Genomic DNA, 14,470 nt, shown 5'->3' with positions numbered 1-14,470 from the left:
CGGCCTCAGTGTAGTTGCACTGATGTTTTTGAAAATCGATGCTGTGATCATGAGGAAAAATATGAGCAGCGTTTCTGCATTAACTAATTTTTTTTTTTTTTTTGTTTCTGCATTAACTAATGTCAAAAAAGCCAACTACACCCGGTATTCCCAGGTGGTCACCCTCCCAAGTACTGACCGAGCCTAACGCTGCTTAACTTCGGTGATCGGACGAGAACCGGTGTATTCAGCCTAGTATGATAGTTGGCTGGTAGAAGAGCCTGTAATAGGGCTACTTGTGGCTGACTTTGCTCTTCCATGGATTTCATAACGTTTCCTATCGGAAACGCCATGAAATCTCGGTTCTGTTACATGGAATCTAAGGCAAGAATTCGTCTAATTCGTACTGCTGCAGCTACATAACTGAACACGCGGTAATCATAATAATAATAATAGAAATAATAATACGCGTTCGAAACAGAAATTTGAGGGGAGGAAACAATCCTCGTGACCAAAGAGGCTGACCTGGTTACGAGATTAGGGCACATCGTCAGCGTCCAGTCTAAGGCTATTACCGGTCTCACTCACTCTCCTAGTATCTATCGGCAAGTGATTACTGAGAAAAAGGTGCTGTGGTAAGTTCGACGCCCTACGGTGCGACAGCGCTATGCATCCCTGTAAATTACGCTTAATTGCCGCAAACTAAATTACACTGAGGCAGGCCTCAGTGTAGTTGCACTGATGTTTTTGAAAATCGATGCTGTGATCTTGAGGAAAAATATGAGCAGCGTTTCTGCATTAACTAATTTTTTTTTTTTTCTGTTTCTGCATTAACTAATGTCAAAAAAAGGGCAAAAAGCCAACTACACCCGGTATTCCCAGGTGGTCACCCTCCCAAGTACTGACCGGGCCTAACGCTGCTTAACTTCGGTGATCGGACGAGAACCGGTGTATTCAGCCTAGTATGATAGTTGGCTGGTAGAAGAGCCTGTAATAGGGCTACTTGTGGCTGACTTTGCTCTTCCATGGATTTCATAACGTTTCCTATCGGAAACGCCATGAAATCTCGCTTCTGTTACATGGAATCTAAGGAAAGAATTCGTCTAATTCGTACTGCTGCAGCTACATAACTGAACACGCGGTAATCATAATAATAATAATAGAAATAATAATACGCGTTCGAAACAGAAATTTGAGGGGAGGAAACAATCCTCGTGACCAAAGAGGCTGACCTGGTTACGAGATTAGGGCACATCGTCAGCGTCCAGTCTAAGGCTATTACCGGTCTCACTCACTCTCCTAGTATCTATCGGCAAGTGATTACTGAGAAAAAGGTGCTGTGGTAAGTTCGACGCCCTACGGTGCGACAGCGCTATGCATCCCTGTAAATTACGCTTAATTGCCGCAAACTAAATTACACTGAGGCCGGCCTCAGTGTAGTTGCACTGATGTTTTTGAAAATCGATGCTGTGATCATGAGGAAAAATATGAGCAGCGTTTCTGCATTAACTAATTTTTTTTTTTTTTTGTTTCTGCATTAACTAATGTCAAAAAAGCCAACTACACCCGGTATTCCCAGGTGGTCACCCTCCCAAGTACTGACCGAGCCTAACGCTGCTTAACTTCGGTGATCGGACGAGAACCGGTGTATTCAGCCTAGTATGATAGTTGGCTGGTAGAAGAGCCTGTAATAGGGCTACTTGTGGCTGACTTTGCTCTTCCATGGATTTCATAACGTTTCCTATCGGAAACGCCATGAAATCTCGCTTCTGTTACATGGAATCTAAGGAAAGAATTCGTCTAATTCGTACTGCTGCAGCTACATAACTGAACACGCGGTAATCATAATAATAATAATAGAAATAATAATACGCGTTCGAAACAGAAATTTGAGGGGAGGAAACAATCCTCGTGACCAAAGAGGCTGACCTGGTTACGAGATTAGGGCACATCGTCAGCGTCCAGTCTAAGGCTATTACCGGTCTCACTCACTCTCCTAGTATCTATCGGCAAGTGATTACTGAGAAAAAGGTGCTGTGGTAAGTTCGACGCCCTACGGTGCGACAGCGCTATGCATCCCTGTAAATTACGCTTAATTGCCGCAAACTAAATTACACTGAGGCCGGCCTCAGTGTAGTTGCACTGATGTTTTTGAAAATCGATGCTGTGATCATGAGGAAAAATATGAGCAGCGTTTCTGCATTAACTAATTTTTTTTTTTTTTTTGTTTCTGCATTAACTAATGTCAAAAAAGCCAACTACACCCGGTATTCCCAGGTGGTCACCCTCCCAAGTACTGACCGAGCCTAACGCTGCTTAACTTCGGTGATCGGACGAGAACCGGTGTATTCAGCCTAGTATGATAGTTGGCTGGTAGAAGAGCCTGTAATAGGGCTACTTGTGGCTGACTTTGCTCTTCCATGGATTTCATAACGTTTCCTATCGGAAACGCCATGAAATCTCGGTTCTGTTACATGGAATCTAAGGCAAGAATTCGTCTAATTCGTACTGCTGCAGCTACATAACTGAACACGCGGTAATCATAATAATAATAATAGAAATAATAATACGCGTTCGAAACAGAAATTTGAGGGGAGGAAACAATCCTCGTGACCAAAGAGGCTGACCTGGTTACGAGATTAGGGCACATCGTCAGCGTCCAGTCTAAGGCTATTACCGGTCTCACTCACTCTCCTAGTATCTATCGGCAAGTGATTACTGAGAAAAAGGTGCTGTGGTAAGTTCGACGCCCTACGGTGCGACAGCGCTATGCATCCCTGTAAATTACGCTTAATTGCCGCAAACTAAATTACACTGAGGCCGGCCTCAGTGTAGTTGCACTGATGTTTTTGAAAATCGATGCTGTGATCTTGAGGAAAAATATGAGCAGCGTTTCTGCATTAACTAATTTTTATTTTTTTCTGTTTCTGCATTAACTAATGTCAAAAAAAGGGCAAAAAGCCAACTACACCCGGTATTCCCAGGTGGTCACCCTCCCAAGTACTGACCGGGCCTAACGCTGCTTAACTTCGGTGATCGGACGAGAACCGGTGTATTCAGCCTAGTATGATAGTTGGCTGGTAGAAGAGCCTGTAATAGGGCTACTTGTGGCTGACTTTGCTCTTCCATGGATTTCATAACGTTTCCTATCGGAAACGCCATGAAATCTCGCTTCTGTTACATGGAATCTAAGGAAAGAATTCGTCTAATTCGTACTGCTGCAGCTACATAACTGAACACGCGGTAATCATAATAATAATAATAGAAATAATAATACGCGTTCGAAACAGAAATTTGAGGGGAGGAAACAATCCTCGTGACCAAAGAGGCTGACCTGGTTACGAGATTAGGGCACATCGTCAGCGTCCAGTCTAAGGCTATTACCGGTCTCACTCACTCTCCTAGTATCTATCGGCAAGTGATTACTGAGAAAAAGGTGCTGTGGTAAGTTCGACGCCCTACGGTGCGACAGCGCTATGCATCCCTGTAAATTACGCTTAATTGCCGCAAACTAAATTACACTGAGGCCGGCCTCAGTGTAGTTGCACTGATGTTTTTGAAAATCGATGCTGTGATCATGAGGAAAAATATGAGCAGCGTTTCTGCATTAACTAATTTTTTTTTTTTTTTGTTTCTGCATTAACTAATGTCAAAAAAGCCAACTACACCCGGTATTCCCAGGTGGTCACCCTCCCAAGTACTGACCGAGCCTAACGCTGCTTAACTTCGGTGATCGGACGAGAACCGGTGTATTCAGCCTAGTATGATAGTTGGCTGGTAGAAGAGCCTGTAATAGGGCTACTTGTGGCTGACTTTGCTCTTCCATGGATTTCATAACGTTTCCTATCGGAAACGCCATGAAATCTCGCTTCTGTTACATGGAATCTAAGGAAAGAATTCGTCTAATTCGTACTGCTGCAGCTACATAACTGAACACGCGGTAATCATAATAATAATAATAGAAATAATAATACGCGTTCGAAACAGAAATTTGAGGGGAGGAAACAATCCTCGTGACCAAAGAGGCTGACCTGGTTACGAGATTAGGGCACATCGTCAGCGTCCAGTCTAAGGCTATTACCGGTCTCACTCACTCTCCTAGTATCTATCGGCAAGTGATTACTGAGAAAAAGGTGCTGTGGTAAGTTCGACGCCCTACGGTGCGACAGCGCTATGCATCCCTGTAAATTACGCTTAATTGCCGCAAACTAAATTACACTGAGGCCGGCCTCAGTGTAGTTGCACTGATGTTTTTGAAAATCGATGCTGTGATCATGAGGAAAAATATGAGCAGCGTTTCTGCATTAACTAATTTTTTTTTTTTTTTTGTTTCTGCATTAACTAATGTCAAAAAAGCCAACTACACCCGGTATTCCCAGGTGGTCACCCTCCCAAGTACTGACCGAGCCTAACGCTGCTTAACTTCGGTGATCGGACGAGAACCGGTGTATTCAGCCTAGTATGATAGTTGGCTGGTAGAAGAGCCTGTAATAGGGCTACTTGTGGCTGACTTTGCTCTTCCATGGATTTCATAACGTTTCCTATCGGAAACGCCATGAAATCTCGGTTCTGTTACATGGAATCTAAGGCAAGAATTCGTCTAATTCGTACTGCTGCAGCTACATAACTGAACACGCGGTAATCATAATAATAATAATAGAAATAATAATACGCGTTCGAAACAGAAATTTGAGGGGAGGAAACAATCCTCGTGACCAAAGAGGCTGACCTGGTTACGAGATTAGGGCACATCGTCAGCGTCCAGTCTAAGGCTATTACCGGTCTCACTCACTCTCCTAGTATCTATCGGCAAGTGATTACTGAGAAAAAGGTGCTGTGGTAAGTTCGACGCCCTACGGTGCGACAGCGCTATGCATCCCTGTAAATTACGCTTAATTGCCGCAAACTAAATTACACTGAGGCCGGCCTCAGTGTAGTTGCACTGATGTTTTTGAAAATCGATGCTGTGATCTTGAGGAAAAATATGAGCAGCGTTTCTGCATTAACTAATTTTTATTTTTTTCTGTTTCTGCATTAACTAATGTCAAAAAAAGGGCAAAAAGCCAACTACACCCGGTATTCCCAGGTGGTCACCCTCCCAAGTACTGACCGGGCCTAACGCTGCTTAACTTCGGTGATCGGACGAGAACCGGTGTATTCAGCCTAGTATGATAGTTGGCTGGTAGAAGAGCCTGTAATAGGGCTACTTGTGGCTGACTTTGCTCTTCCATGGATTTCATAACGTTTCCTATCGGAAACGCCATGAAATCTCGCTTCTGTTACATGGAATCTAAGGAAAGAATTCGTCTAATTCGTACTGCTGCAGCTACATAACTGAACACGCGGTAATCATAATAATAATAATAGAAATAATAATACGCGTTCGAAACAGAAATTTGAGGGGAGGAAACAATCCTCGTGACCAAAGAGGCTGACCTGGTTACGAGATTAGGGCACATCGTCAGCGTCCAGTCTAAGGCTATTACCGGTCTCACTCACTCTCCTAGTATCTATCGGCAAGTGATTACTGAGAAAAAGGTGCTGTGGTAAGTTCGACGCCCTACGGTGCGACAGCGCTATGCATCCCTGTAAATTACGCTTAATTGCCGCAAACTAAATTACACTGAGGCCGGCCTCAGTGTAGTTGCACTGATGTTTTTGAAAATCGATGCTGTGATCATGAGGAAAAATATGAGCAGCGTTTCTGCATTAACTAATTTTTTTTTTTTTTTGTTTCTGCATTAACTAATGTCAAAAAAGCCAACTACACCCGGTATTCCCAGGTGGTCACCCTCCCAAGTACTGACCGAGCCTAACGCTGCTTAACTTCGGTGATCGGACGAGAACCGGTGTATTCAGCCTAGTATGATAGTTGGCTGGTAGAAGAGCCTGTAATAGGGCTACTTGTGGCTGACTTTGCTCTTCCATGGATTTCATAACGTTTCCTATCGGAAACGCCATGAAATCTCGGTTCTGTTACATGGAATCTAAGGCAAGAATTCGTCTAATTCGTACTGCTGCAGCTACATAACTGAACACGCGGTAATCATAATAATAATAATAGAAATAATAATACGCGTTCGAAACAGAAATTTGAGGGGAGGAAACAATCCTCGTGACCAAAGAGGCTGACCTGGTTACGAGATTAGGGCACATCGTCAGCGTCCAGTCTAAGGCTATTACCGGTCTCACTCACTCTCCTAGTATCTATCGGCAAGTGATTACTGAGAAAAAGGTGCTGTGGTAAGTTCGACGCCCTACGGTGCGACAGCGCTATGCATCCCTGTAAATTACGCTTAATTGCCGCAAACTAAATTACACTGAGGCAGGCCTCAGTGTAGTTGCACTGATGTTTTTGAAAATCGATGCTGTGATCTTGAGGAAAAATATGAGCAGCGTTTCTGCATTAACTAATTTTTTTTTTTTTCTGTTTCTGCATTAACTAATGTCAAAAAAAGGGCAAAAAGCCAACTACACCCGGTATTCCCAGGTGGTCACCCTCCCAAGTACTGACCGGGCCTAACGCTGCTTAACTTCGGTGATCGGACGAGAACCGGTGTATTCAGCCTAGTATGATAGTTGGCTGGTAGAAGAGCCTGTAATAGGGCTACTTGTGGCTGACTTTGCTCTTCCATGGATTTCATAACGTTTCCTATCGGAAACGCCATGAAATCTCGGTTCTGTTACATGGAATCTAAGGCAAGAATTCGTCTAATTCGTACTGCTGCAGCTACATAACTGAACACGCGGTAATCATAATAATAATAATAGAAATAATAATACGCGTTCGAAACAGAAATTTGAGGGGAGGAAACAATCCTCGTGACCAAAGAGGCTGACCTGGTTACGAGATTAGGGCACATCGTCAGCGTCCAGTCTAAGGCTATTACCGGTCTCACTCACTCTCCTAGTATCTATCGGCAAGTGATTACTGAGAAAAAGGTGCTGTGGTAAGTTCGACGCCCTACGGTGCGACAGCGCTATGCATCCCTGTAAATTACGCTTAATTGCCGCAAACTAAATTACACTGAGGCCGGCCTCAGTGTAGTTGCACTGATGTTTTTGAAAATCGATCTGTGATCTTGAGGAAAAATATGAGCAGCGTTTCTGCATTAACTAATTTTTTTTTTTTTCTGTTTCTGCATTAACTAATGTCAAAAAAAGGGCAAAAAGCCAACTACACCCGGTATTCCCAGGTGGTCACCCTCCCAAGTACTGACCGGGCCTAACGCTGCTTAACTTCGGTGATCGGACGAGAACCGGTGTATTCAGCCTAGTATGATAGTTGGCTGGTAGAAGAGCCTGTAATAGGGCTACTTGTGGCTGACTTTGCTCTTCCATGGATTTCATAACGTTTCCTATCGGAAACGCCATGAAATCTCGGTTCTGTTACATGGAATCTAAGGCAAGAATTCGTCTAATTCGTACTGCTGCAGCTACATAACTGAACACGCGGTAATCATAATAATAATAATAGAAATAATAATACGCGTTCGAAACAGAAATTTGAGGGGAGGAAACAATCCTCGTGACCAAAGAGGCTGACCTGGTTACGAGATTAGGGCACATGGTCAGCGTCCAGTCTAAGGCTATTACCGGTCTCACTCACTCTCCTAGTATCTATCGGCAAGTGATTACTGAGAAAAAGGTGCTGTGGTAAGTTCGACGCCCTACGGTGCGACAGCGCTATGCATCCCTGTAAATTACGCTTAATTGCCGCAAACTAAATTACACTGAGGCCGGCCTCAGTGTAGTTGCACTGATGTTTTTGAAAATCGATGCTGTGATCTTGAGGAAAAATATGAGCAGCGTTTCTGCATTAACTAATTTTTTTTTTTTCTGTTTCTGCATTAACTAATGTCAAAAAAAGGGCAAAAAGCCAACTACACCCGGTATTCCCAGGTGGTCACCCTCCCAAGTACTGACCGGGCCTAACGCTGCTTAACTTCGGTGATCGGACGAAAACCGGTGTATTCAGCCTAGTATGATAGTTGGCTGGTAGAAGAGCCTGTAATAGGGCTACTTGTGGCTGACTTTGCTCTTCCATGGATTTCATAACGTTTCCTATCGGAAACGCCATGAAATCTCGGTTCTGTTACATGGAATCTAAGGCAAGAATTCGTCTAATTCGTACTGCTGCAGCTAAATAACTGAACACGCGGTAATCATAATAATAATAATAGAAATAATAATACGCGTTCGAAACAGAAATTTGATTGGAGGAAACAATCCTCGTGACCAAAGAGGCTGACCTGGTTACGAGATTAGGGCACATCGTCAGCGTCCAGTCTAAGGCTATTACCGGTCTCACTCACTCTCCTAGTATCTATCGGCAAGTGATTACTGAGAAAAAGGTGCTGTGGTAAGTTCGACGCCCTACGGTGCGACAGCGCTATGCATCCCTGTAAATTACGCTTAATTGCCGCAAACTAAATTACACTGAGGCCGGCCTCAGTGTAGTTGCACTGATGTTTTTGAAAATCGATGCTGTGATCTTGAGGAAAAATATGAGCAGCGTTTCTGCATTAACTAATTTTTTTTTTTTCTGTTTCTGCATTAACTAATGCCAAAAAAAGGGCAAAAAGCCAACTACACCCGGTATTCCCAGGTGATCACCCTCCCAAGTACTGACCGGGCCTAACGCTGCTTAACTTCGGTGATCGGACGAGAACCGGTGTATTCAGCCTAGAATGATAGTTGGCTGGTAGAAGAGCCTGTAATAGGGCTACTTGTGGCTGACTTTGCTCTTCCATGGATTTCATAACGTTTCCTATCGGAAACGCCATGAAATCTCGGTTCTGTTACATGGAATCTAAGGCAAGAATTTGTCTAATTCGTACTGCTGCAGCTACATAACTGAACACGCGGTAATCATAATAATAATAATAGAAATAATAATACGCGTTCGAAACAGAAATTTGAGGGGAGGAAACAATCCTCGTGACCAAAGAGGCTGACCTGGTTACGAGATTAGGGCACATCGTCAGCGTCCAGTCTAAGGCTATTACCGGTCTCACTCACTCTCCTAGTATCTATCGGCAAGTGATTACTGAGAAAAAGGTGCTGTGGTAAGTTCGACGCCCTACGGTGCGACAGCGCTATGCATCCCTGTAAATTACGCTTAATTGCCGCAAACTAAATTACACTGAGGCCGGCCTCAGTGTAGTTGCACTGATGTTTTTGAAAATCGATGCTGTGATCTTGAGGAAAAATATGAGCAGCGTTTCTGCATTAACTAATTTTTTTTTTTTTCTGTTTCTGCATTAACTAATGTCAAAAAAAGGGCAAAAAGCCAACTACACCCGGTATTCCCAGGTGGTCACCCTCCCAAGTACTGACCGGGCCTAACGCTGCTTAACTTCGGTGATCGGACGAGAACCGGTGTATTCAGCCTAGTATGATAGTTGGCTGGTAGAAGAGCCTGTAATAGGGCTACTTGTGGCTGACTTTGCTCTTCCATGGATTTCATAACGTTTCCTATCGGAAACGCCATGAAATCTCGCTTCTGTTACATGGAATCTAAGGAAAGAATTCGTCTAATTCGTACTGCTGCAGCTACATAACTGAACACGCGGTAATCATAATAATAATAATAGAAATAATAATACGCGTTCGAAACAGAAATTTGAGGGGAGGAAACAATCCTCGTGACCAAAGAGGCTGACCTGGTTACGAGATTAGGGCACATCGTCAGCGTCCAGTCTAAGGCTATTACCGGTCTCACTCACTCTCCTAGTATCTATCGGCAAGTGATTACTGAGAAAAAGGTGCTGTGGTAAGTTCGACGCCCTACGGTGCGACAGCGCTATGCATCCCTGTAAATTACGCTTAATTGCCGCAAACTAAATTACACTGAGGCCGGCCTCAGTGTAGTTGCACTGATGTTTTTGAAAATCGATGCTGTGATCATGAGGAAAAATATGAGCAGCGTTTCTGCATTAACTAATTTTTTTTTTTTTTGTTTCTGCATTAACTAATGTCAAAAAAGCCAACTACACCCGGTATTCCCAGGTGGTCACCCTCCCAAGTACTGACCGGGCCTAACGCTGCTTAACTTCGGTGATCGGACGAGAACCGGTGTATTCAGCCTAGTATGATAGTTGGCTGGTAGAAGAGCCTGTAATAGGGCTACTTGTGGCTGACTTTGCTCTTCCATGGATTTCATAACGTTTCCTATCGGAAACGCCATGAAATCTCGGTTCTGTTACATGGAATCTAAGGCAAGAATTCGTCTAATTCGTACTGCTGCAGCTACATAACTGAACACGCGGTAATCATAATAATAATAATAGAAATAATAATACGCGTTCGAAACAGAAATTTGAGGGGAGGAAACAATCCTCGTGACCAAAGAGGCTGACCTGGTTACGAGATTAGGGCACATCGTCAGCGTCCAGTCTAAGGCTATTACCGGTCTCACTCACTCTCCTAGTATCTATCGGCAAGTGATTACTGAGAAAAAGGTGCTGTGGTAAGTTCGACGCCCTACGGTGCGACAGCGCTATGCATCCCTGTAAATTACGCTTAATTGCCGCAAACTAAATTACACTGAGGCCGGCCTCAGTGTAGTTGCACTGATGTTTTTGAAAATCGATCTGTGATCTTGAGGAAAAATATGAGCAGCGTTTCTGCATTAACTAATTTTTTTTTTTTTCTGTTTCTGCATTAACTAATGTCAAAAAAAGGGCAAAAAGCCAACTACACCCGGTATTCCCAGGTGGTCACCCTCCCAAGTACTGACCGGGCCTAACGCTGCTTAACTTCGGTGATCGGACGAGAACCGGTGTATTCAGCCTAGTATGATAGTTGGCTGGTAGAAGAGCCTGTAATAGGGCTACTTGTGGCTGACTTTGCTCTTCCATGGATTTCATAACGTTTCCTATCGGAAACGCCATGAAATCTCGGTTCTGTTACATGGAATCTAAGGCAAGAATTCGTCTAATTCGTACTGCTGCAGCTACATAACTGAACACGCGGTAATCATAATAATAATAATAGAAATAATAATACGCGTTCGAAACAGAAATTTGAGGGGAGGAAACAATCCTCGTGACCAAAGAGGCTGACCTGGTTACGAGATTAGGGCACATGGTCAGCGTCCAGTCTAAGGCTATTACCGGTCTCACTCACTCTCCTAGTATCTATCGGCAAGTGATTACTGAGAAAAAGGTGCTGTGGTAAGTTCGACGCCCTACGGTGCGACAGCGCTATGCATCCCTGTAAATTACGCTTAATTGCCGCAAACTAAATTACACTGAGGCCGGCCTCAGTGTAGTTGCACTGATGTTTTTGAAAATCGATGCTGTGATCTTGAGGAAAAATATGAGCAGCGTTTCTGCATTAACTAATTTTTTTTTTTTTCTGTTTCTGCATTAACTAATGTCAAAAAAAGGCAAAAAGCCAACTACACCCGGTATTCCCAGGTGGTCACCCTCCAAGTACTGACCGGGCCTAACGCTGCTTAACTTCGGTGATCGGACGAAAACCGGTGTATTCAGCCTAGTATGATAGTTGGCTGGTAGAAGAGCCTGTAATAGGGCTACTTGTGGCTGACTTTGCTCTTCCATGGATTTCATAACGTTTCCTATCGGAAACGCCATGAAATCTCGGTTCTGTTACATGGAATCTAAGGCAAGAATTCGTCTAATTCGTACTGCTGCAGCTAAATAACTGAACACGCGGTAATCATAATAATAATAATAGAAATAATAATACGCGTTCGAAACAGAAATTTGATTGGAGGAAACAATCCTCGTGACCAAAGAGGCTGACCTGGTTACGAGATTAGGGCACATCGTCAGCGTCCAGTCTAAGGCTATTACCGGTCTCACTCACTCTCCTAGTATCTATCGGCAAGTGATTACTGAGAAAAAGGTGCTGTGGTAAGTTCGACGCCCTACGGTGCGACAGCGCTATGCATCCCTGTAAATTACGCTTAATTGCCGCAAACTAAATTACACTGAGGCCGGCCTCAGTGTAGTTGCACTGATGTTTTTTGAAAATCGATGCTGTGATCTTGAGGAAAAATATGAGCAGCGTTTCTGCATTAACTAATTTTTTTTTTTTCTGTTTCTGCATTAACTAATGCCAAAAAAAGGGCAAAAAGCCAACTACACCCGGTATTCCCAGGTGATCACCCTCCCAAGTACTGACCGGGCCTAACGCTGCTTAACTTCGGTGATCGGACGAGAACCGGTGTATTCAGCCTAGAATGATAGTTGGCTGGTAGAAGAGCCTGTAATAGGGCTACTTGTGGCTGACTTTGCTCTTCCATGGATTTCATAACGTTTCCTATCGGAAACGCCATGAAATCTCGGTTCTGTTACATGGAATCTAAGGCAAGAATTTTGTCTAATTCGTACTGCTGCAGCTACATAACTGAACACGCGGTAATCATAATAATAATAATAGAAATAATAATACGCGTTCGAAACAGAAATTTGAGGGGAGGAACAATCCTCGTGACCAAAGAGGCTGACCTGGTTACGAGATTAGGGCACATCGTCAGCGTCCAGTCTAAGGCTATTACCGGTCTCACTCACTCTCCTAGTATCTATCGGCAAGTGATTACTGAGAAAAAGGTGCTGTGGTAAGTTCGACGCCCTACGGTGCGACAGCGCTATGCATCCCTGTAAATTACGCTTAATTGCCGCAAACTAAATTACACTGAGGCCGGCCTCAGTGTAGTTGCACTGATGTTTTTGAAAATCGATGCTGTGATCTTGAGGAAAAATATGAGCAGCGTTTCTGCATTAACTAATTTTTTTTTTTTTCTGTTTCTGCATTAACTAATGTCAAAAAAGGGCAAAAAGCCAACTACACCCGGTATTCCCAGGTGGTCACCCTCCCAAGTACTGACCGGGCCTAACGCTGCTTAACTTCGGTGATCGGACGAGAACCGGTGTATTCAGCCTAGTATGATAGTTGGCTGGTAGAAGAGCCTGTAATAGGGCTACTTGTGGCTGACTTTGCTCTTCCATGGATTTCATAACGTTTCCTATCGGAAACGCCATGAAATCTCGCTTCTGTTACATGGAATCTAAGGAAAGAATTCGTCTAATTCGTACTGCTGCAGCTACATAACTGAACACGCGGTAATCATAATAATAATAATAGAAATAATAATACGCGTTCGAAACAGAAATTTGAGGGGAGGAAACAATCCTCGTGACCAAAGAGGCTGACCTGGTTACGAGATTAGGGCACATCGTCAGCGTCCAGTCTAAGGCTATTACCGGTCTCACTCACTCTCCTAGTATCTATCGGCAAGTGATTACTGAGAAAAAGGTGCTGTTGTAAGTTCGACGCCCTACGGTGCGACAGCGCTATGCATCCCTGTAAATTACGCTTAATTGCCGCAAACTAAATTACACTGAGGCCGGCCTCAGTGTAGTTGCACTGATGTTTTTGAAAATCGATGCTGTGATCATGAGGAAAAATATGAGCAGCGTTTCTGCATTAACTAATTTTTTTTTTTTTTTGTTTCTGCATTAACTAATGTCAAAAAAGCCAACTACACCCGGTATTCCCAGGTGGTCACCCTCCCAAGTACTGACCGGGCCTAACGCTGCTTAACTTCGGTGATCGGACGAGAACCGGTGTATTCAGCCTAGTATGATAGTTGGCTGGTAGAAGAGCCTGTAATAGGGCTACTTGTGGCTGACTTTGCTCTTCCATGGATTTCATAACGTTTCCTATCGGAAACGCCATGAAATCTCGGTTCTGTTACATGGAATCTAAGGCAAGAATTCGTCTAATTCGTACTGCTGCAGCTACATAACTGAACACCGCGGTAATCATAATAATAATAATAGAAATAATAATACGCGTTCGAAACAGAAATTTGAGGGAGGAAACAATCCTCGTGACCAAAGAGGCTGACCTGGTTACGAGATTAGGGCACATCGTCAGCGTCCAGTCTAAGGCTATTACCGGTCTCACTCACTCTCCTAGTATCTATCGGCAAGTGATTACTGAGAAAAAGGTGCTGTGGTAAGTTCGACGCCCTACGGTGCGACAGCGCTATGCATCCCTGTAAATTACGCTTAATTGCCGCAAACTAAATTACACTGAGGCAGGCCTCAGTGTAGTTGCACTGATGTTTTTGAAAATCGATGCTGTGATCTTGAGGAAAAATATGAGCAGCGTTTCTGCATTAACTAATTTTTTTTTTTTCTGTTTCTGCATTAACTAATGTCAAAAAAAGGGCAAAAAAGCCAACTACACCCGGTATTCCCAGGTGGTCACCCTCCCAAGTACTGACCGGGCCTAACGCTGCTTAACTTCGGTGATCGGACGAGAACCGGTGTATTCAGCCTAGTATGATAGTGGCTGGTAGAAGAGCCTGTAATAGGGCTACTTGTGGCTGACTTTGCTCTTCCATGATTTCATAACGTTTCCTATCGGAAACGCCATGAAATCTCGGTTCTGTTACATGGAATCTAAGGCAAGAATTCGTCTAATTCGTACTGCTGCAGCTACATAACTGAAC

General features: G+C 43.7%; 18 non-coding genes and 3 pseudogenes across 18 annotated transcripts; all 21 read right to left on the bottom strand.

Moving 5' to 3' along the window:
- Positions 1-129: 129 nt before the first annotated feature.
- Positions 130-248, bottom strand: LOC150074689 (5S ribosomal RNA). Its single transcript, XR_016548079.1, has one exon. It is a non-coding gene; the product is annotated as a 5S ribosomal RNA (ribosomal RNA).
- A 588-nt stretch (positions 249-836) lies between these two features.
- Positions 837-955, bottom strand: LOC150074688 (5S ribosomal RNA). Its single transcript, XR_016548061.1, has one exon. It is a non-coding gene; the product is annotated as a 5S ribosomal RNA (ribosomal RNA).
- Positions 956-1,533: 578 nt separating this feature from the next.
- LOC150074687 (5S ribosomal RNA) lies at positions 1,534-1,652 on the bottom strand. The gene has a single exon (XR_016548077.1). It is a non-coding gene; the product is annotated as a 5S ribosomal RNA (ribosomal RNA).
- Positions 1,653-2,231: 579 nt separating this feature from the next.
- LOC150074686 (5S ribosomal RNA) lies at positions 2,232-2,350 on the bottom strand. The gene has a single exon (XR_016548076.1). It is a non-coding gene; the product is annotated as a 5S ribosomal RNA (ribosomal RNA).
- A 588-nt stretch (positions 2,351-2,938) lies between these two features.
- Positions 2,939-3,057, bottom strand: LOC150074685 (5S ribosomal RNA). The gene has a single exon (XR_016548060.1). It is a non-coding gene; the product is annotated as a 5S ribosomal RNA (ribosomal RNA).
- A 578-nt stretch (positions 3,058-3,635) lies between these two features.
- Positions 3,636-3,754, bottom strand: LOC150074684 (5S ribosomal RNA). The gene has a single exon (XR_016548075.1). It is a non-coding gene; the product is annotated as a 5S ribosomal RNA (ribosomal RNA).
- Positions 3,755-4,333: 579 nt separating this feature from the next.
- On the bottom strand, positions 4,334-4,452 carry LOC150074683 (5S ribosomal RNA). Its single transcript, XR_016548074.1, has one exon. It is a non-coding gene; the product is annotated as a 5S ribosomal RNA (ribosomal RNA).
- A 588-nt stretch (positions 4,453-5,040) lies between these two features.
- Positions 5,041-5,159, bottom strand: LOC150074682 (5S ribosomal RNA). The gene has a single exon (XR_016548059.1). It is a non-coding gene; the product is annotated as a 5S ribosomal RNA (ribosomal RNA).
- A 578-nt stretch (positions 5,160-5,737) lies between these two features.
- LOC150074681 (5S ribosomal RNA) lies at positions 5,738-5,856 on the bottom strand. The gene has a single exon (XR_016548073.1). It is a non-coding gene; the product is annotated as a 5S ribosomal RNA (ribosomal RNA).
- A 588-nt stretch (positions 5,857-6,444) lies between these two features.
- Positions 6,445-6,563, bottom strand: LOC150074680 (5S ribosomal RNA). Its single transcript, XR_016548058.1, has one exon. It is a non-coding gene; the product is annotated as a 5S ribosomal RNA (ribosomal RNA).
- A 587-nt stretch (positions 6,564-7,150) lies between these two features.
- Positions 7,151-7,269, bottom strand: LOC150074679 (5S ribosomal RNA). Its single transcript, XR_016548057.1, has one exon. It is a non-coding gene; the product is annotated as a 5S ribosomal RNA (ribosomal RNA).
- A 587-nt stretch (positions 7,270-7,856) lies between these two features.
- LOC150074678 (5S ribosomal RNA) lies at positions 7,857-7,975 on the bottom strand. The gene has a single exon (XR_016548082.1). It is a non-coding gene; the product is annotated as a 5S ribosomal RNA (ribosomal RNA).
- Positions 7,976-8,562: 587 nt separating this feature from the next.
- LOC150074677 (5S ribosomal RNA) lies at positions 8,563-8,681 on the bottom strand (annotated as a pseudogene).
- Positions 8,682-9,269: 588 nt separating this feature from the next.
- On the bottom strand, positions 9,270-9,388 carry LOC150074676 (5S ribosomal RNA). Its single transcript, XR_016548091.1, has one exon. It is a non-coding gene; the product is annotated as a 5S ribosomal RNA (ribosomal RNA).
- A 577-nt stretch (positions 9,389-9,965) lies between these two features.
- LOC150074675 (5S ribosomal RNA) lies at positions 9,966-10,084 on the bottom strand. Its single transcript, XR_016548089.1, has one exon. It is a non-coding gene; the product is annotated as a 5S ribosomal RNA (ribosomal RNA).
- Positions 10,085-10,671: 587 nt separating this feature from the next.
- Positions 10,672-10,790, bottom strand: LOC150074674 (5S ribosomal RNA). Its single transcript, XR_016548078.1, has one exon. It is a non-coding gene; the product is annotated as a 5S ribosomal RNA (ribosomal RNA).
- Positions 10,791-11,377: 587 nt separating this feature from the next.
- On the bottom strand, positions 11,378-11,495 carry LOC150074673 (5S ribosomal RNA). Its single transcript, XR_016548090.1, has one exon. It is a non-coding gene; the product is annotated as a 5S ribosomal RNA (ribosomal RNA).
- Positions 11,496-12,083: 588 nt separating this feature from the next.
- LOC150074672 (5S ribosomal RNA) lies at positions 12,084-12,202 on the bottom strand (annotated as a pseudogene).
- A 587-nt stretch (positions 12,203-12,789) lies between these two features.
- On the bottom strand, positions 12,790-12,908 carry LOC150074671 (5S ribosomal RNA). Its single transcript, XR_016548067.1, has one exon. It is a non-coding gene; the product is annotated as a 5S ribosomal RNA (ribosomal RNA).
- Positions 12,909-13,486: 578 nt separating this feature from the next.
- On the bottom strand, positions 13,487-13,605 carry LOC150074670 (5S ribosomal RNA). The gene has a single exon (XR_016548056.1). It is a non-coding gene; the product is annotated as a 5S ribosomal RNA (ribosomal RNA).
- A 588-nt stretch (positions 13,606-14,193) lies between these two features.
- On the bottom strand, positions 14,194-14,311 carry LOC150074669 (5S ribosomal RNA; annotated as a pseudogene).
- Between the last annotated feature and the right edge of the window lie 159 nt (positions 14,312-14,470).

Source organism: Mastigoproctus giganteus, unplaced genomic scaffold (assembly GCF_048544385.1).
Source record: "Mastigoproctus giganteus isolate SK-2022 unplaced genomic scaffold, ASM4854438v1 scaffold_91, whole genome shotgun sequence".
NCBI classification, from domain to species: Eukaryota; Metazoa; Arthropoda; class Arachnida; order Uropygi; family Thelyphonidae; genus Mastigoproctus; species Mastigoproctus giganteus.
This window is presented reverse-complemented; position numbering and strand designations above follow the sequence as displayed.